The sequence below is a fragment of the Ascaphus truei genome, chromosome 2 (assembly GCF_040206685.1).
Source record: "Ascaphus truei isolate aAscTru1 chromosome 2, aAscTru1.hap1, whole genome shotgun sequence".
Lineage (NCBI taxonomy): Eukaryota > Metazoa > Chordata > Amphibia > Anura > Ascaphidae > Ascaphus > Ascaphus truei.
The window spans coordinates 458,425,128-458,444,927 of record NC_134484.1 but is presented as its reverse complement, the minus strand read 5'-3'; positions in this window follow the sequence as shown (position 1 = coordinate 458,444,927).

The following is a 19,800-nucleotide window of genomic DNA, read 5'->3' as shown; positions in this document are numbered from 1 at the left end:
TCAGGTACCAACACTCACTGGCCCAATTAGATCCCTTTTTAAGATGCATGTCATCCTGCCTACAGTACAACTCCCAGTAGAAGGCTAAGGCCGAAATGCATAGGAGCAGGTCTAGTAGGCAGGATCCCTTGTTTTGTCCCCCCTTAGGGACATGTCTACATGCTATGAGCTTTTGCTCCTTGTTTCCTCCCCAGATACTGCTGAGTACCTGACTTAAGGTGACGTATTGCTCATTTGCTGCTGCAGGCTAAGGTGTGCTTTTTTGACTGCATTATGTGTGTTTTACATTGAGTCCTATTGACATTGCATCACTTTGTATTTATCCCAGATCTAAGGGTCAGGTACCATAGAGCACTTTATCCTGTTCATTCAGGCTTTTGTATTGTCCCAAGTGGGACCCTCTGGTTGGAGGATATAACAAGTTTTGCTATACACAGGGGATCCATGCCTTTATTTTAAATTTCTGTGCTTTTTATTTTTATTTTTTGTTCTGTGACAACCCTTAATAAAATGTTGTGATTTTGTACTGCCAGGCAAACTAGAGTGCTTTTTTAGGGGCTCTTTTTCTCTCTTGCAATATATATATATATATATATATATATATATATATATATATATATATATATATATTCATGTATTTATTTATTTATTTATTTAGATTTATTTATTTATTGTGGGGCTGCTGTGTGTGATTTTTTGTTGTTGTGGGTAGCGGGGGTGGGTGAAGGGGGTATTAGCCCCAACGGTGGTTGTTTAGGGCTTGCGAGGGGGTAGCGGGAGGGGTTAACCCCTTCATGACCCTAGCGGTATTAACTGCTATGGTCGTGAAGGGGTTAAGTGCACCCGCAACCCCTCCGCAAGCCCTAAACTCACACCACGGGCCAAATACCCCATTCACCCACACCCGCTACCCCCAATAAAGCTGGCACGGTGGGTTAATCCCTTCATTGGCTTAGCTGTTAGCCGCTAAGGTAATGAAGTGGGCTGTACATGCATTTTTCCTGCCTCGGATGCATGCCGGGGGCCTTCAGGGCTGATATTCCTGGGTATCAGCTCTGGAGCCCCCCTGCATCAATTCGAGCCAGGAAAAGGGATTGATTTTTTTTTTTGTCACCTATCGCCGCTCAGCTCCAGCTTTTTGCCAACTTTTGTTGGCGGAGCGATTTGGAGAAAATCTCTCCATTTTATTGGCGCAATCAGCGGCGAGATGCTGATCGGGGCAATTTGAATACGGCGAGTTTTAAAACTGGCGAGATATTGTTTCTCGCCACCCGCGCGGCGAGTTTTTTTTCCAAGAAAAAAAAAACTGGCAGATTTTCCTCATCTCGCCAGTTTTTCGCCATTTACTAAATTGCTATAGGCATAATTGGCAAAAACCTGGCGAGATTCGGCTTCTCGCAGCTCTCTGCATAGGCCCCACAATGTTTGTATCTAGATATGTATATCATTCTTAATATAGCTCCCACGGCTGTACTCAGAAAAGAGACAATACAGTTCATGGAATTATCATGCAAGAAGTCCAAGAAACAATATCAGACAATAGGAAAGGAAATCCCTGTCCCGGAGAGCTTAGAATCTAAGTGGTATATTGGGAGACATACAGAGACAGCAGGTTGAGTGAACATGTACAGTAAATGGAAGTGCTTTGCCACAATGGTTGGTAGGAGCGACTGTGGGTGTGGCACAGTAGCCATTATTATTATCGTTTATTTGTGAAGCACCAACATATTCAGCTGCGAGGTACAATGGGATTCAGAGGTATGTATATTACACAAATATGACCAGTTACATACAGGTGAGGACAAACAGGCACAAACAGATACAAATAGGAAATGAGAGAGAGAGCTCGTGAGCGCTTACAGTCTCGAGGGAATCAGGAACAATGTTCCGCCCAGAGGGTGCACCCCACAGACACCAACCCAGACCCAGACTGAGGGAAAGAGCCCCTAATAACTCTTTGGACTATCCTCCCCGCCTTGCAGGACTGGGAAGTGTGAGTCGGCCCTTACAAAGGGATAGGCCTGTTTTTTTCATTTGTAAGCTGCCTTAAAGCTGTTTTGTTTGAAGATACGGGCTAAATTAAAGCCAATGTTTATTTCTCCCAAATCTATGTCTCCCTGGTCATACCTCTGCACTTGTATCCTACATATTGAGTCAGAAGAGGGATGAGAGGTGACCCTTGAATTTCAAAGTGGCCCCAGAGACCATCCGGGAAAATTGTTGTGCTTTTATTTGCTTACAGTTCTGGCAACAGCTTGGACAACAAAACCAAGAACAAATGAGCCACATGCAGAAGCGACCAGATTTAAAGGGCTACAAAGCCAGACAGGAAAGCTACACTGCTCTGGAGAAAGCCGCAATGCCACAGTCTGATAGGGGGGATTGCAACAGGCGGTGACCCACACAAGGTACTGACTCTCTGACCAAAGTCTACCTCAACACATTTGTGATGAAAGGGGGGGAAAAACTCCTCATGGGTTTTTTAAATGGCTGCTGAGAAAAAGAAAAAGTCTACAGAGGCACCTGTGACATCTACAGACTCTGAAAGTGAAGTCTGCTCAAGTGTAAGACTACCAGCTGGGGTTCTAACATATACGGAGAAAATATCTGCAATAGTGCCTCCAAAGGTCAGGGGGAAGAATACACCTGATACTGCCAAAATGGAGGGCAAAATGTGGTGTTCCTGTAATTAACCTAGGCACACTGGTGTCCCTTCCGCACGTACGAGGATAGTAAGGAGGAGGATGTCTCACAGTATGTGTGCCCCGAAAAGTGACACACCCACAAAACGCCCCTAGGATGGGGGAGCTGCCTGAACCCTGTACGAACCAAAAAGACAGGTCTCTACAACCATGAATATGATTGGCGGCAGCAAGAGCAGGACCAGCTGAATGCCAAATATTTCCACCAGCTAAGGCAACTGCACGAAAAGGATGGTGGATGCAGTGAAACTGCTGAAGTTTCAAAACAAGAAGAAGAAACCAGTATCCCTGATGGGATGGAATCTGTGACAGGGTGAATAAACGTCACCAGCCCTATGCCTGGCAGACCTATGTTAAGGTCTGCAGTGCAGCAGTGATGAGGTTAACTTTCAGATCTGAGGTCTGGTTAATTAGTCTGATCCCAGCTGCCTCATCAAGGAGCTTTAGAAACCCCAGGCTGTACACACATGCAGCCTGTCGGAACCAGAAAGAGTACTGAAATGCTGAAGTAGGATTACTGCTATAAGGTCTGCCTTCAATATATATTTTTGATGAACTGTTTGCTGTACTATTACGCTGGAATCTAAACAGCCCTTGTTGGGAAAGGGCAAGCCCTGCTCAGGACTTAATTTCTGTTTTGAATGCTGAAAAGAAGCTGTTTTGTTTTTGTGTGCTGTAATTTTTAAGGCTCAATAAATAAGCCTTTGCAAGAAACCCACGTGTGGTTGCATGTACCCTGCAACAGAGACTTACAAAGCAAAAGGGCAGAAAAAAACCCGTGGTTCTCCACTTACCATAGAAGGGTCAGACATGGCCAAAGACCCTGCAGAGAAAAAGGGAGCCAGTATGCCCTGCAGCCTAGAGAGAATGGATTATTCCTCCCAGGAATGATGGAATCCCCAGAAGGCAGAGGTCGTGTTTCCCGAAAAAGTGTCTCTCTGGTCCTGATTGGGAGAAACCCTCAAAAAACCATAGCGGAGATGTGGGGCCGGATCAAGTTAATGATGATCCCTTTACCAACCCTGAAGATGCACTGCCAACAGAACAGTAACAATGGTTTAAAGAAGTTCTGGGCAAGCAGGCCAGATACGTTGCTCTATAACAGCGCCAGCTGTTGACAGCTCTGGAGATGGAAAATGCTGAGTTTACAGCCAGGGATGGGAAGCGTCAAGTTTGTTATGCCCGTCTATCTGAATTCCTCCCACGTCATCCTTCCAATAAATTGTTTTTAACCATTTTTTTGGTTGTGCTGAACTCCACTTTTTCCCCGTTGCTGTGCACCGCCTTTTCTCTCCTTGGGATCAATTTGCAGGAGTATAGTTATCACTGGAAGTATCAGAGGGCGTTCTTCACCAAGAAATGAGCAAATCCCTGTGTCTGAAATTGAAACTCTATCAGATCAGAGCAGAATCTGCAAGAAAGAAAAGAAGCATGCTAACCCTCCAGAAATGTGGCCGAGCTCCCATCCAAGGACCGTTGGAGAAAGAATGGTATCTGTGCAAACACTCTGCAGCACTTATCAAACAAGCCTCATACAGAGGAACAAAAACTCATCAGCTGCGTTGCCAGAATAAAGCCGCCTGCCTTCTCAGTAAATATGGAGAATGCAATGACAAAGAAAGAATTATGAACATTTGAAGTAATGTGTAATTTTACGCCAGTGAAATGTTAGATAGTGTCTGCAGCAAAGATGCTACAGGAAAATTAAGGAAACTGCTTTTACTGTATGATTCAATCCAGATATAGGTACATGGCTATAAGGGCACCCGTAATGCCATCTCAGTGCTACAATCGGTTTTCCACAAAATTCAGGAAAGAAGAACCGAATTACGACTTAGAAGTGCAATACAAATCCAGTCATGCCCACATGACCCAATCCAGATTCCTCTCAATGACAATCATGTATTATTTGTCATATTAACTATGCCCAGGACATACTTGAAAACGAGAGGTAACTCTCAATGTATTACTTCCTGGTAAAACATTTTTATAAATAAATAAATTGCCTCTATAATTATTCAGTCTTTGGCTAGAATTGAGATCATGCCCCTAAAGATGCAATAATACAGTGGTTGTCTACTCAACTTTGCAATGGAAAAAGGCACGTCTACAGGTTTGCCCGCTACAAAAAGAGATGTCACGGCTAACGGTTAGGTATGAGGAGAACTACAACCAAATTGAAGTACTGGAATAAACTGAATAAGTGGGTTGTGCTTGTTGCGGACAAGCCTGTGATGGATGAGAAAGCTGTAAGACAGGGGTCCCCTGGTACTAAAGGAGCTTCAAAATGATGCTACTGTAGCAGAAATACCCCAACAGACATCACTTGGGATTTCCCTACGTATGAAGAATTGGTCAGTGTAGAAAAAGTAATATGTCAAGAAAGGGAGGCCACAGATGCAGCCACCAGTATTAGAACTCTTGCATGGGTAAAAACTAGGGACTCTAACTGTAAATGCCTCAACTTTTCTGTGAGATTCTGCTGCCAGACAAATGGTCCATCGGATTAACGCAGCGGGGGTCCCTGCAGTCCCATTCAAACTGAATGGGGCTGCAGGGACCCCTGCTGTGTTAATCCGATTGGCCATTAACAATCTCACAGAAATGTTGAGATATGTTGAGGCATTTACTGTGAGATTCCCTAGGATTCCCTAGTTTTTACCAAGGTATGTGTTCTAATTCTGGAGGCTGCATCTGTATGTCCATGGCTATCAAACATAAATACTACGGGGGTCAATCAGAGTGGATAAAAACTCCACCCAAGTTGAACTACCTGTGATCATGGATACTGAACCTGATGCAAGTGGTCACCCTAGTCTCAAGGCAGAAAAGATGCAAGGAAAAAACTTGTGGCCAAGTAGATAAAAGAATACTTGACAATATGGAAAAAGGAGATTTTAGGATAAAAATGTGTATTGAGTTGTGGAATACCGAGAGCTGCAGAGGTCTGTCCCAGCGTGAGCAGGGCTGCCGTCCCATACCCCAGCCGTGGCTTACAACAACACTGCGCCGATGTCTGTGAGGAGCGCATGGAGTAGCCACAGATGAGAGGGGATACTCTCTGATTATCCACTGCCTACATCCTACATCTTCTGGTAAGCGGGTATTCTTGCCATTGCAGAATTATACAAGTGGGACCCATATTCATTGTTATCCTAAATTGTGTTTAATTATTGTATTGATTCATTATGTCATATTAAATGTGTTTTTTTAATCATTGTCGTCACCTGTTGTTCTCAGCATTTATTTTCTCTGTTTGTCTTTAGTGTTCACTAAGTGTTTTACAGTATTATACTATGTATTTTTATTTTTCGTTTCATGTTTGATCATCCACACGTGGAGTACCATATTGGATCTGCCAGCATCATCATTTCTGGTTGTATATATCCTTTGCAAATGTATAATTATTCTGTATAAGCCGAGCGCCATAGATTTTACATTTTTTTCAATGTGGAAAAAGGAGCTTGAGTGAAGAGTCCTTCATAGAGATGAGGAAGCTAAGCACATCATGGAAAGAACATAGACGAACAGGAAAGATCCTCCTTGAATGCACTCAGAAAGGTAAGTCAACGTGATATGGTTGATAATATTAAAAAACCTTTTAATCACACATATAGTAAAACATCTTGTATAGAGGGAAATGGCAGAAAGTAATCCACGACCAGTCCCTATTGACAAACCAAGAAACAATTTTCCCAAATAAATACACGGGAGATAATGAGGTATGACACTACACCGCCGATATGTGGGCTAGAGGGCTGCCAGTAGTAATCACAGTGTAACTTCAGACTAGAAAATCTGATCTATAAAGCAGATAATCTATTGTCAAAAAATCAGCACACCTGAATAAATGGTATGCTGATGCTGGATCTGAAGAGGTGTGTTAATAGGCAGTTGGTAGGTCAGAAATAAATACCTACATGGATACACATAGACCACAAAGTATATAGGTGTATGTCTGCTCCTGAACGGGGTGAAATCAACATATAATGTGGAAGATAATACACACAACATAAAAAATATCTAAAACCACATACATAGCTAATTGCTGCGTGGCTTGATGGTGTTTGACTTTGCATAGGGCAGGCACAAAATGTGCTCAACTGATGCCCTGAGGCACGGTTCTGAGACCGTATCCAGTTATAGCCTCAGAAAAGTAACGGTCATAAAATGCAAAGGTCACTGAATAACACTAAGTGGAATTTGCCAATGCTTTGCTAGTGATATAAAGCAAATACAGAAGGACTGAACCATGGTCAGAGGTCAGCGGTACGTGGTGACGTCATCACGCTGAGCGGACGCCTCCCAGCAGTGGGACGAGACCGGCGCGGTTGCAGCAGCTGAACATGCAGGCTGTAATTCCCTGTCCCGGCACCCTGCCCTCAATCTACACACTATTGGAATGAGAGATGCAGGAACGGACAACAGCCTTTCTCCCCCAAGCTAAGTAGATAATTATGGTTAGCCAGTCAGTTGCTATTCAGAGCGGTTACTTACACCGCGGAGTTGTAAGCATTATAGTACACTCCCTGACAGGCTACCCCTTGATCATTATACTATCAGGGGACTAATGCCGCCGACACAATTAGGGTATAATAAATAATATATATATATCTGGCGACATTACACTATGCTATATGTACCATGGTTCAGTCCTTCTGTATTTGCTTTATATTACTAGCATAGCATTGGCAAATTCCACTTAGTGTTATTTAGTGACCTTTGCATTTTATGACCGTTACTTTTCTGAGGCTATAACTGGATACGGTCTCAGAACCGTGCCTCAGGGCATCAGTTGAGCACATTTTGTGCCTGCCCTATGCAAAGTCAAACACCATCCAATGCCGCCGACACAATTAGGATATAACAATATATATATATCTGGCGACATTACACTATGCTATATGTACCATGGTTCAGTCCTTCTGTATTTGCTTTATATCACTAGCAAAGCATTGGCAAATTCCACTTAGTGTTATTCAGTGACCTTTGCATTTTATGACCGTTACTTTTCTGAGGCTATAACTGGATACGGTCTCAGAACCGTGCCTCAGGGCATCAGTTGAGCACATTTTGTGCCTGCCCTATGCAAAGTCAAACACCATCAAGCCACGCAGCAATTAGCTATGTATGTGGTTTTAGATATTTTTTATGTTGTGTGTATTATCTTCCACATTATATGTTGATTTCACCCCGTTCAGGAGCAGACATACACCTATATACTTTGTGGTCTATGTGTATCCATGTAGGTATTTATTTCTGACCTACCAACTGCCTATTAACACACCTCTTCAGATCCAGCATCAGCATACCATTTATTCAGGTGTGCTGATTTTTTGACAATAGATTATCTGCTTTATAGATCAGATTTTCTAGTCTGAAGTTACACTGTGATTACTACTGGCAGCCCTCTAGCCCACATATCGGCGGTGTAGTGTCATACCTCATTATCTCCCGTGTATTTATTTGGGAAAATTGTTTCTTGGTTTGTCAATAGGGACTGGTCGTGGATTACTTTCTGCCATTTCCCTCTATACAAGATGTTTTACTATATGTGTGATTAAAAGGTTTTTTAATATTATCAACCATATCACGTTGACTTACCTTTCTGAGTGCATTCAAGGAGGATCTTTCCTGTTCGTCTATGTTGTTAACTATGTATATCCTCTATTGCACCAGTCTGTGAGTTACTTCATTCACATTACTTATTTTACTAGCTGATGCGGGAGCCTCCATTCCCCTTTCCCTTTCCCCTTTCCCTACCCTTTAAAACTTAGCACATCATGGAAAGACTTTGCTTGGCAAAAGTTCTTCTCGAGCGACTAAAGCGCACTGATTTCAAGCACCTTATGGAAGAGACACTTCTTACCTGGAGAAAGGGCTCTGATACCAGCATGACTGGGGGTTTTCTCCGTCCACACATTCTCATTCGAGTCACAGGTACATTTCAAGTGAGAGTGGAGGGATAGGCTTCAGCCGTGGCTAACCCAAGCAACCCACAAACGGGGGAGGTATGTGACAGGGCCTTAACACCTGTCTAAATAGGGCTACGAATAGGAAGTCTGTATCTGCTGAACAGTCTAGCAGGGGGCTGGTTAATTGTAGCTAAAGATAATTATCCAGTCTCCACTTGGCTCATCAGTCAGGAAGAAAAGCCTCCTGATTAAACTAAAGGGGATTTTTCTAGCACTAAGGAGGTGTGTGCAGTCAGAGAAGGATCTCAGGGAAACAGACCCTATATTCCAGGATGCAGCGGACCCTTGAACCTGCCAGAGGGTGCAGCCCATGGACACCAAACTGACCTAGACTTAACAAAACAGCCCAGATAACAGGTACCTCTTTTAACTTTCGGTCAGAGGCCTTTTGTGCCAGGCCTGCAGAAAGGGACTGAGAAGTGTGTGTCAGTCCTTACAAAGGGATAGGCCTGTTTTTCTCTTTATTTTGTATACTTCCTTAAAGCTGTACTGTTTGAAGCTGCCGGCTAAATAAAGGCCAATGTTTATTTCTCCAAAATCTATATTTCCCTGGTTATACCTCTGTATTCATCTCCTACAGAAGACATTAGTCTAGTCTAATGAAATGCTTTATTTCATAGGTGAGTTTTAAGGTTTGACTTAAAGGTGGGTAGAGAAGGTGCTTGACATATACTGAGTGTGAGGGAGTTCCACCGGTAAGGCTCAGTGAGGTAAAAAGGTTTAAGGTGAGGGAGAGAGCAGTAGAGGGGAAAGGGGTTGAGAGGAGACAGTTATAAGTAGAGCGTAGAAGATTAGGAGGGGCATAACGAGAGATCAAAGCCGATATGTAGGGAGCAGTAGATCAGTGGAGAGCTTTGAAGGTAAGGAGGAGAACTTTGTATGTGATCCAAAGTCTGATGGGAAGCCAGGAGAGGATTTAAGGAGTAGATGAGCAGAGTCTGTTTTTAGAGAAAGTTAAATTATTTCAGCAGCAGAATTTTTGATAGATTGCAAAGGAGAAGGTTGTGAGGCAGGGAGGCTTTTTATCAGTGTAACCCTTCTATGGTACCCCACCCGACATGAGGTTGGGGGGTACACTCCTTCTGGTCACTCTGAGTGGTCTTGGTGCTGTTACCTGCTGATAAACAGGAGGGCTGAGTGCTCTGCGGTGTTGTGGGGAGAGCCCAAGACAGGGACAGGAGGTGTGGTGTGGGACAGGTTACCTTGTTCTCTCAGGGTGCACAGTGCCTCCAGCCAGCAGGGATCGCCTGGGGTCTCCAGGGGAGAGACCCCCCTGACACTCCATTCTCCAGACACAGGAACAGGGACACACAGCAGCTTCTTTTCTGTGGATCTTTATTCAGCATAGGTGTCCAGACAGCATACAGCATGATATCACAGGCATAGTGTAATCTCTGCCTCTCTGCTCATGGCAGCTTGAATTCCCTCCTCAGGGAGTGTCTCTAGCTTTGAATCATTACAACTCAAAGCTGGATACTGATTGGCTTACACACACATCAGGGGGTGTTCCAACCCATATCCACCTTTGGATTAACACATTCAAATGTTGCTTAGGCCTGCCCCTGAATATTGCTACATACACAGAGCTGAAATGCAAAACAGACAATCTGAAGGAATTAACCTTTCCACTGCCTGTTATAACAGGACTGACAGAGGGAAGGCCCAGAAGAATACATAGCCCCGTAAGGCCATGCTATATCAGTTTGTTACAATAATCCAGACGGGAGAGGATAAGGGTATGCATTAGAGTTTTATCAGTAGATTGACAGAGGAAAGGTCAGATCTTGGCAATATTACAAAGGAAGAAGAAACACATGTTAGCCATCATGTGAATGTGAATGGAGAAGGAAAGGGAGCAGTCAAATGTCACTCCTAGCAATGTTCTTTGATGACAGCATAGATGGTAGTACAGTTTACTGTGATGTAAAAAGTGTACGTTAGGACAGGTTTAGGGGAAAATATGAGGAACTCTATTTTAGACATATTAAATATGTCAACTAACCTACACCGTATTTTAGACTCAAATGTTAGCTTGTTGTGAAGGTATAGTAAATGGCAATGTTAACTGTTATATCTGTTGTGTTTAGCAAATAACATGGGCTAAGAGTGTGATCAGACCATATATTGGTCGGACCTAACTGCTCAACCCTTTGTCTGTAAAATCTGTTTGTTGAAGTAACTTCCAATTTGCCATATTGTTCCCCTTTTTTATGCACACATAGACGCAAACACCTTAAATAATTAAAACCAAACACAACAATTTTGTTTAAGTTTGTTAAAGCATTTTTATTACATACTGTAAAATTGTTCAAGACTGTGGAACCCTTCTTGTTCTTTCAGAGTGCCTCACATCATCTATTTTTTTTGGGGGTGGGGGGCTCAAAGGAAAAGGGTTACATTTTTTCCTCATCAATTTCTCATGGTTGGAATTACAGCCTCTGGGGGTGTTCAAAGTTCCACAAACTGCGCCCTCCCCATAGAACAATTCAAAGGAATTAGTGTTACAAATTCTAGGTGTCATCTGCAGGAGAGGATCTCAATGGCCAGAACAAAAGCCGAGTAGCAAAGGCAAGAATGGGATAACTATGTGGTTTCAGGGCAGGTGGCGAAGTAGCATTGTTAGGGTCACGGGCCAAGCTCAGACTCAAGAAGCGAAGAGACGTCATATGGGTCACAGGGTCAGGGCAGTTCACAAAGTAACAGAAACATAATTGGGAAAAGAAACATGACAGGGATATGGGAGCGGGTCCAGGGCATGGTAGCGGCACCGGGATACAGGAGCGGGACCAAGACACAGGATCAGGACATGGGAGCCGGGCTGGGACATGGGACTGGGACACGGAAACATGACTAGGACATGGGAGCAGGACTGGGACAAGAAAAAAGGGCAAGCCAAAATGATAGCAAGGACCTTAAATTTAACTACAACTCATAACATGGTACAGGCAAAACAGAGGTCAGGCAGAGAATAAGGCATTGGCATGAAGAGTCTTTAGCATAAAAACAAAGGCTAGGATTAAAAAGAAACAGGAAACTTATAATGACAGGGAAACAGACAGAAGACGGAGGGGATACTAATAGAGAGCAAGAGGAAACAGAAGAGGGGGAACCCAGTCAAGGCACGAGCAGCAGCACACCCAGTGAGCATCCAAGGGAATTGTGAACAGTTAGAGCTAGATAGGACACATCAGGGATATCACTGATACAAAGAGATTTTGAAACTGGACACCAGTGTCAGCTAATACCATGAACAGAGCTCATAATCAAAATATAAACAGAGTGACCAGAAAATTATTAAATAATAATTAAATAATAAAATTAATGGAGTTCAGTATAGGCTTTAGAACCTGAAGGTATTTATGCACAGTACTTAAAGTAAACCTGACACCACAACACACAAAAGCTCCAAACATATTTACACATTCGAGAGGAAATGAGGGATTTCACCATTTTGTAAGGCCCAGTCTTCCCTTGGTACCCACTGGATTCCATAACTAACTATCTATATAAAAGATGGAGGGATCCTACCTTTAATTCCCATCAAAGATCTGGCAGACATGGCAGTTTCTGGTTTCAGTTCCTGGTAGCTGTCCAGTTTTTGTACCATAGCTGCTGGTCTGAAATATCCAGAAGTCTCAGCCCTCCTTGGTTGCAGAATCTCAGTCTGGATGGATGCTCAGGTCTTCTTCTGACTTTAATTTAGCCCTACTTCTACTTTTAGGAGAAAGATGGAACCTTGTCTATGAAACTCTGATCTTACTACAGGGTTTAGACCTACATTAGCTTAGGATTTATCCCAATACTAACTTTATACTATACTGAAGGCAGTCTTATGACAGCACACTGGATATAACATGGGCCTAAGTTTAGTGGGCTCCAGAGAGTTCTTTCAGCCCTCCTCACTCTTGAATGTTTTCTGGCAGACTGAGTTTTTACTTCCTGTCACACCTTGGCCTTTTGGTGCTCAAGACATGGACAAACAGGATCTCTAACTTCTCATTCATGGCACCTTTTCACATAGATATGCTGCTGTGTACTTTCAACTTGTCTACAGTGGCTGCTTTCATAACTATAAAGTATGGGCAGGTCAGAGGACGTCATCCAGGATTACAGATGTACATTTAGCCAGATATAACCCCTTTAGTGCCCTATGCATGTACCTGTAAATTGTATTGGCTCTATAATGTAACATGTACATCATGGCAATATGCTTGTTTTTCCATTGGAATGCTGACCACGATCTGCACGGAAATCAAGAACCCTCCTATCAACATCACAGGAATGACGACGAGATCATGTGATCACTTCCTACTGCACTAAAGAGGTTAAATTCCCCAGAACTGCAGCAAACAAAAGCCTTTTTTTTTCACAGCTCCATGTAGGTTACAGTGGCGGGCAGCTTCAGGGAGGGGGTTGGGGGCATTCATCCCTATTTTCCTTTGTAGCATTAATCCTCGCTGCTGGCGAATGCTGCGATCGCATTCCTGTGGCTTTTCCCGGCAGCTGGAATGTCTGTACCGTACTGTATATCTTCAATGCAAATGATCAAACATAGAGGCTCTCGGGCACTGTATTTCCCCTAATACTCTCTCTATAGTCATGTAATAGGCAATGTTTTATGGAAATGAATATTAAGGATATTGTAAGTTATGGGACGCCAACAATGTGGATTTGTAAATCTGTGTTCCGTGGGTAAAATTAAATAGGAATAACCTAGCATGCGGCTTTTACATGGCGTTCACAGCTTGCTCCTTATTTGTTTTGCATTTCATAAAATGTGATTTAGCTGTATTGCAAATTGCCATTTCTTTTGAGAGAACATTATTTGCAGAACTACTTAAAGACTTCAGTGATCTCTGTTTCAAGAAATAAAAACTAAAGATGTATGCCAAAATAATCTTGTTCAACAGGGGACATTCTTTTTGTCCCTAAATTATGTTCTTACTTTAGTTCCAGAAGGGAAAAGGAAAATAGTTAATGTTTTTTCATATGCCCTTGATTTTACAGGGGTCATATTAGCTGTGCCACAATCATACTCACGTGTGTGGTATTTTTTTGTGAATATTAAGCCACCTACTCTAGGTCTCAGATTAAAATTCAATGGTGATTTATGAAACTGAAGAAAAGCAAGAAGTTTCCATTGCTGGAGCCTGTGTTTTAGGATGAAACATGCAAGTAATGGGTGGGAAAGATAGAGCAGAGATATTGTTCACAGGCTTTATCTTAAGCTATACCCAAGAGGAACCATCAAAAAAAGTGTTCACCATCATTTGGATTAGGGAAGAAGAAATGCGATAATGGCTTTGAATAATAAAGGTTGATAAAGAACGTGGCCCTAATGGCATTTGCTCAAGAAGCTCTACTGAGTCATAGCTAGAGCATCAAATTTAGAATTAAGGATGTTGTTATCAAAGGTTTATTGCTACAAGGCTGGTGTAAAGTGCCAGTATTTATTTTCAACCAGTGAATTACAGATTTTAAATGGTAATGTCAACAGTATTTTAATTGGGATAAGTTTACATTTAGATCAAGGCAATGTAGTATCATTTAGATCAAGGCAATCTGGCTTTCACCCCAAACACTCCACGGTAACTACCCTGCTAAAAGTTTGCAATGAGATCCAGTGTGGAATGGAACGGGGACAACTCACTGTTGCAATATTCCTAGATTTTTCAAAGTCTTTTGATACTGTTGATCATGTTATTTGCTAAACGAACTCCAGAGCTCTGGAATAGGGATGCATGCTTAAACTGGTTTAATTCCTACCTATCAGGTAGATCCCAAAATATGTTTATCTCGGGCACTAACTCGAACCCCTTGGATATCACCTGCGGTGTCCCGCAAGGCTCTGTTCTGGGGCACATACGAAAAAGGTGATCAGTGCGCAGCTAAAACATGGTCCCACATACAGTGCTAAATAATGAACACAGTGAAAAGTGATATTAAAATGAAACAATAGTTGGACCTTGTGAGAGAAGTCACTAAAGTTGCATTTGCAGCCTTTCTTGAAGGGGTGGCTCGACACCCCTAATACTGGAGAAAAGACACAAAAACAAGGCGCACAACGCACATAGTGAAGTAAAGTAAAAAAGATGAATTTACTAAAAGGTTAAAGGTTCTGCGTACATCAATAATGAATAAAATAGGCAATGGGTTAGTGGGGTTACCACACAGAGGGAAGGCTGGAGTCGCAGCTCTTCAACGGAGGCAGTTTGAACCACAGGATACCAGCAGTAATCAGCCAGGAAGAGAACCTCCGTGGAGCCTTGAATCACGTTTCCCTCATCTCAGGGTAAACGGATGGTAAGGACCGGTGAAATGTCCTGTGGAATGTCCAGTAACAAGGCACAGATACCTCCGTTAAACCCACAGATGCAAAACACCAACAGCGCCGCTCAGTCCCGTGGTGCGCCTGCCGATGACGTCACAGGATTCCCCTCTATTCCGAAGCGTAGAGGAGGGTCCAAGGCAGCGTTGGACACACAGGCCGGCAAGCAGTGATGCGAGGGACAGGGAGGCACAAACCAAGTGTATGCTTGGCTAGAGTTTGGGTGAGGAAAAGGAGCAATGAGTTCTTCCAACGCATTTCGTAACTGAAAGTTACTTCTTCAGGGTGCACTCCCTGTCCCTCGTATCACTACTTGCCGCCCTGTGTTTCAAACACCACCTTGGACGCTTGAACAAATCCTCCCTAAGTCTCCTGGTCAGAAAGCGCATTGCACAGCAGATGCTAATGCCAATTATCGACTATGGAGACATAGTATATGGCTCGGCACCCCAAACCCACCTTGGCAAACTTGGCACCCTCTACAATTCAATTTGTCATTTCGTTCTCCAATGCAACTACAACACACATCACTGCGAAATGCTCAAAGAACTAGATTGGTCATCACTCGAGTCTAGGCGCAAAGTTCACCTTTCCTGTCCTGCCTTCAAATACTTTCTGGGCAAGCTACCCACCTATCTCAACAAGCTCCTCACCCCTACCACATGCAGCACTTATCATCTGAGATCTGACCCCAAAAGACTGTTCATGGTCTCATGGTTCAGCAAAGTTTCGGCTGTTCTTCCTTCTCTTACCAGGTACCCCACAACTCTACCAGAGAGACTCACTTCCGCCACCAGTCTAAGTTCTTTCAAAACTAAAGCTGTCTCACATTTAATCTGGTCTGTAACTGTTATATACGCCTATAATATATAATATCTTTAACTGTGCATACAATGTTTGTATGTAATGTACTGTATAACCCATTTCACTCATTGTAACTATGTATTTGTAACCATATATTTGTCATTATAACTCTGTGCCCAGGACATACTTGAAAACGAGAGGTAACGCTCAATGTATTACTTCCTGGTAAAACATTTTATAAATAAATAAATGTCAGGTTTGGGGGGTCTTGAGGACTGGAGTTGAGAACCCCCCAAGCATATGTCTGGAATTTGGTTAAAACATTTTTCTACATTTTCTCAGTTATATTCCGTTACTGTGATTTTTTTGTACGCGTTCCCTTTGCTTGGGAAGGCATGAAAATGCCCTACATTCATCCAATATCTACAAAATGTTGTGACATGTGCCAGGATTTTGCAAAAATGGCAGTATGTAAAGAGTCAGAGGTTTAAGTCTTGCACACCTTAAATGCTATAATGTTAGCAATATACTTGCGTTTAAAGTACCAGTGCTCCGTGGTTCAGGAAAAAACCTGTCTGGTGTATTCTCAGGATACATGTAAGTAAGTAGAGGATCCAGGGCACTTCAGATTTGCAAAAAATAATTTCTACTCTTAGTAGCACACACAACGTTTCGAACTTCAATCAGTTCTTTATCTTGGTAAAGAACTGATTGAAGTTTGAATCGTTGTGTGTGCCACTAAGAGAATAAAGTATGTAAAGGGTCACATGGGCCCAGTTGTGCAAATGTCTTCAAATATGCTTATCAAAATGTATTGAGCATGTTTTTGGAAACATCTCACCTGTTTGCAAACCTCCGCAAAATAAATTGCACACCTCTCCTGGTGTGGAACGTGGCGCATCACCGGAGATTTCGTTTTGGTAGCAGCCAGAGACGAAAGACAACGACTCCCAATTCTACATCTATATCCAAAGGCGCATATCATACCAGATTCCTGTAAGTAGGATTTCAATTTTGCGGACTGGACAGACACCCGATCATCACTTGTGTTTTTTTTTTATATTGTCACATTGTTTTTAAATATTTTTATTAAATGTATCTTATTTCATTCCACCTATTTTTCCATTTAATAATCAATACTTCTGAGGCATCAATGTTTTAAAAACATCTAAAGGCTACATTCTACTTTATATACCATACAGTTTTATGCTATGTTTTTCTTGTTTGTTTCTTTTCATGTGCTGAGACCATCATCCGTTGTACCACAAATTTCGGAGTGGCCAGGACATTTTTTCACCCTGGACACCTTACGGTTGTATGTATTATACATATAATATTACCATCCTGTGACTATTTGTCAGGCACCGTTGCAGTTCCTATGTTTGGAGGGTGGGGTATTGCATTTTGTGTGGGGAGGTGGGTATTACATTTTGTGTTGGGAGGGGGAGTGTAGATTGTGTGTGTTATTGCATATCGTGTGAGGGGTGGGGTATTGCATTTTGTGTGTGAGAGTATTATAGGAGGTAATTATTGTGGGGGGATCGTGTGTGTGTGTGGGGGGGGGTTGTATATGAGGAGGGGGGGATTGAAGGTGTGGGATTAAGTGAGAGGGGAGTAATTAAGTGAGAGGATAGAGGTGGTGGAATTGGGAGCTGGGGGGAGTGAGACAGTGCATATGGCGGGGAGTGAGTGAGGAAGATAGGGGGGAAGAGTGAGAGAAATACATAGGGAGAGGAGGCGGAATAGAGGAGGTGGATTGCAAAGAGGTCTGAAAGGGGGAGGGGTCGCAAGGCCGCCGACATGGGGGAGGGAACCTCAGTCGAAACTCTAGTCTTGGGCTCCAGGAATTATGTTGTCGGCCCGGGTTCTCTTCCATATACTATGTCACCATAGTATATAATTGACATTAGCATCTGTTGTGCAATGCGCTTTCTGACCAGTGTGTTTGGGGAGGATTTGTTCCTATAAAAACACCCGGTTTGGCATAACAATAACTGTGATAATGAAGAATCTCCCTCCATAACATGCTAGCAGGAGTAATATCATTTTCTACATCTGTAAAATTACATAGCCCATGGTAGAATTACATAGCCCATATTACATTATATATGGCCCAGGTTATCTTGATAGAAAGAAAGCACACACAAGGATATGCTGAATAATATAAAACAATGCTCATTACGATTATGCACATTATTACATTGGCTACATCTGTAGGTAGATATGTGGAACATACTACCATTGGGAACAATAAGGAATTTGATGTCCTTGTTGAATAAGTCACATATTCACTGGGATTCTTTTATGCTGTCACCTGGATGATATAAATATAATTTTTCTAGACATTATACATTGGCTGCATAGAGTATTGAAGATGTAATATCTGTAACTAGGCAAGAAAGGGTCAAGAAGTATATTGCTCATACAATTTAATAACAGTAAAGTCATAACTATGCACTAAATCCACAAAAATCCAGGTGTAGAATACAAGGTTAATGGTACTATTCTGGTTCAGGTGATGTAACAGTAGGCAATCAATGTACTGTAGCATAGCTGGGGGGAAAGCCAGCAGGACGCTGGACTGTATAGGGAAATATTAGCATCAAAAAAAGGGAGGTACTAATAGCACTTTTCCAGAGGGACACTAAAATAGAATAATCAAAAGTAGCTACCTCTATTGTGATCTTAAAATGGCTTTTACATTCAATACCTATTTCTTTAAAATACAATAATAAACCTTTTGTTTTTGTTATGTTTCATATGTTAGGTTCTGTAATTTGTCTATAGTGCTGCAGGGAAAAATAGATAAATAAAATGAATGTTTCGTTCTGTTTCTGTGTATAATTGTATTTATAGATTTCATTAGTTTTTTTTTTTAAAGATTCCAATAGCATTGACAACTCTTTTTATTACAGCTTACAGAATAAGTATTAGGTCTCCTTCTTCTAGAATATAGGGCCATGACTGACTATAACAGAGGTGGCCAACTCCAGCCCTCAAGGGCCACCGACAAGTTAGGTTTTAAGGATATCCCTGCACCATTATGACCGAGCCACTACTTGAGCCACCTGTGCCAAAGCAGGGATATCCTTAAATCGAACCTGTTGGTGGCCCTTGAACCCTGAAGGTGGCCACTCAAGATCCATTATGAACCCGCAAAGCAGGAATAGTGACATTCCACATGTTTGTTATTTTTTGACCTTGTATCATATTACGCAGCTGAATATGTGCGTGAAGCAGAATCTTCCATGTCAAGGATAACTTTAGCAAGCTCATAATCACGTTTTCCTGGCACTTCGTGAGTTTGTGCAAAGCCTACAGTAAAACTGTATGGATTTTGGCACGTTGTAGCTATATCATACGACTATGTTATGTTTTTAACTTCTTGTGACTGAGCTTTCCCAAAGCTTCTTGATGAACTGTGAAGGCATCGAGATTTTTCTTTACAACCATAGCATTTGGAGACGACTTGCTTACAGCTGCCGCCCAATGCTCTGGTCAACCACATTATAATGTTCCTCCTGCTTTCTGTGCACAGAAAGGTACACTTTCTTTTGACAATACAGCTGGCCAACTCTTATGAGAACAATGACTCATGAATGGGACTTTATTAAAAACAATTGCATTTATCACAGCTTGAATTTATTTCCTGTAATAATTTTTCTCTGAACAAAAATGTCTTGTGAAGAAATAATAACTTTCTCCACCCTTTGTCTAATTAGCAACTTTACAGCCATGAGTATAACAGCATGTGTTACTCTTACAAATGTAGTGTAGAATTTTGGAAATCACACTCTCTTATTGCACCAAAAAGACTATGGGACCTATGCACTAAGCTCCGTGTTTATCCGTCAGGCTGAAAAAAAATAACCCGCCCGATAAAAAGTGAAGCCGGAGGCGCGATTCACTAAGCCCTACAGCCCTTTTTCTATAGGAACGAGCTCAAAACAGCCATACTGTGCGTGTTGTTTTTTTCCCCCTGCTAGCGCAC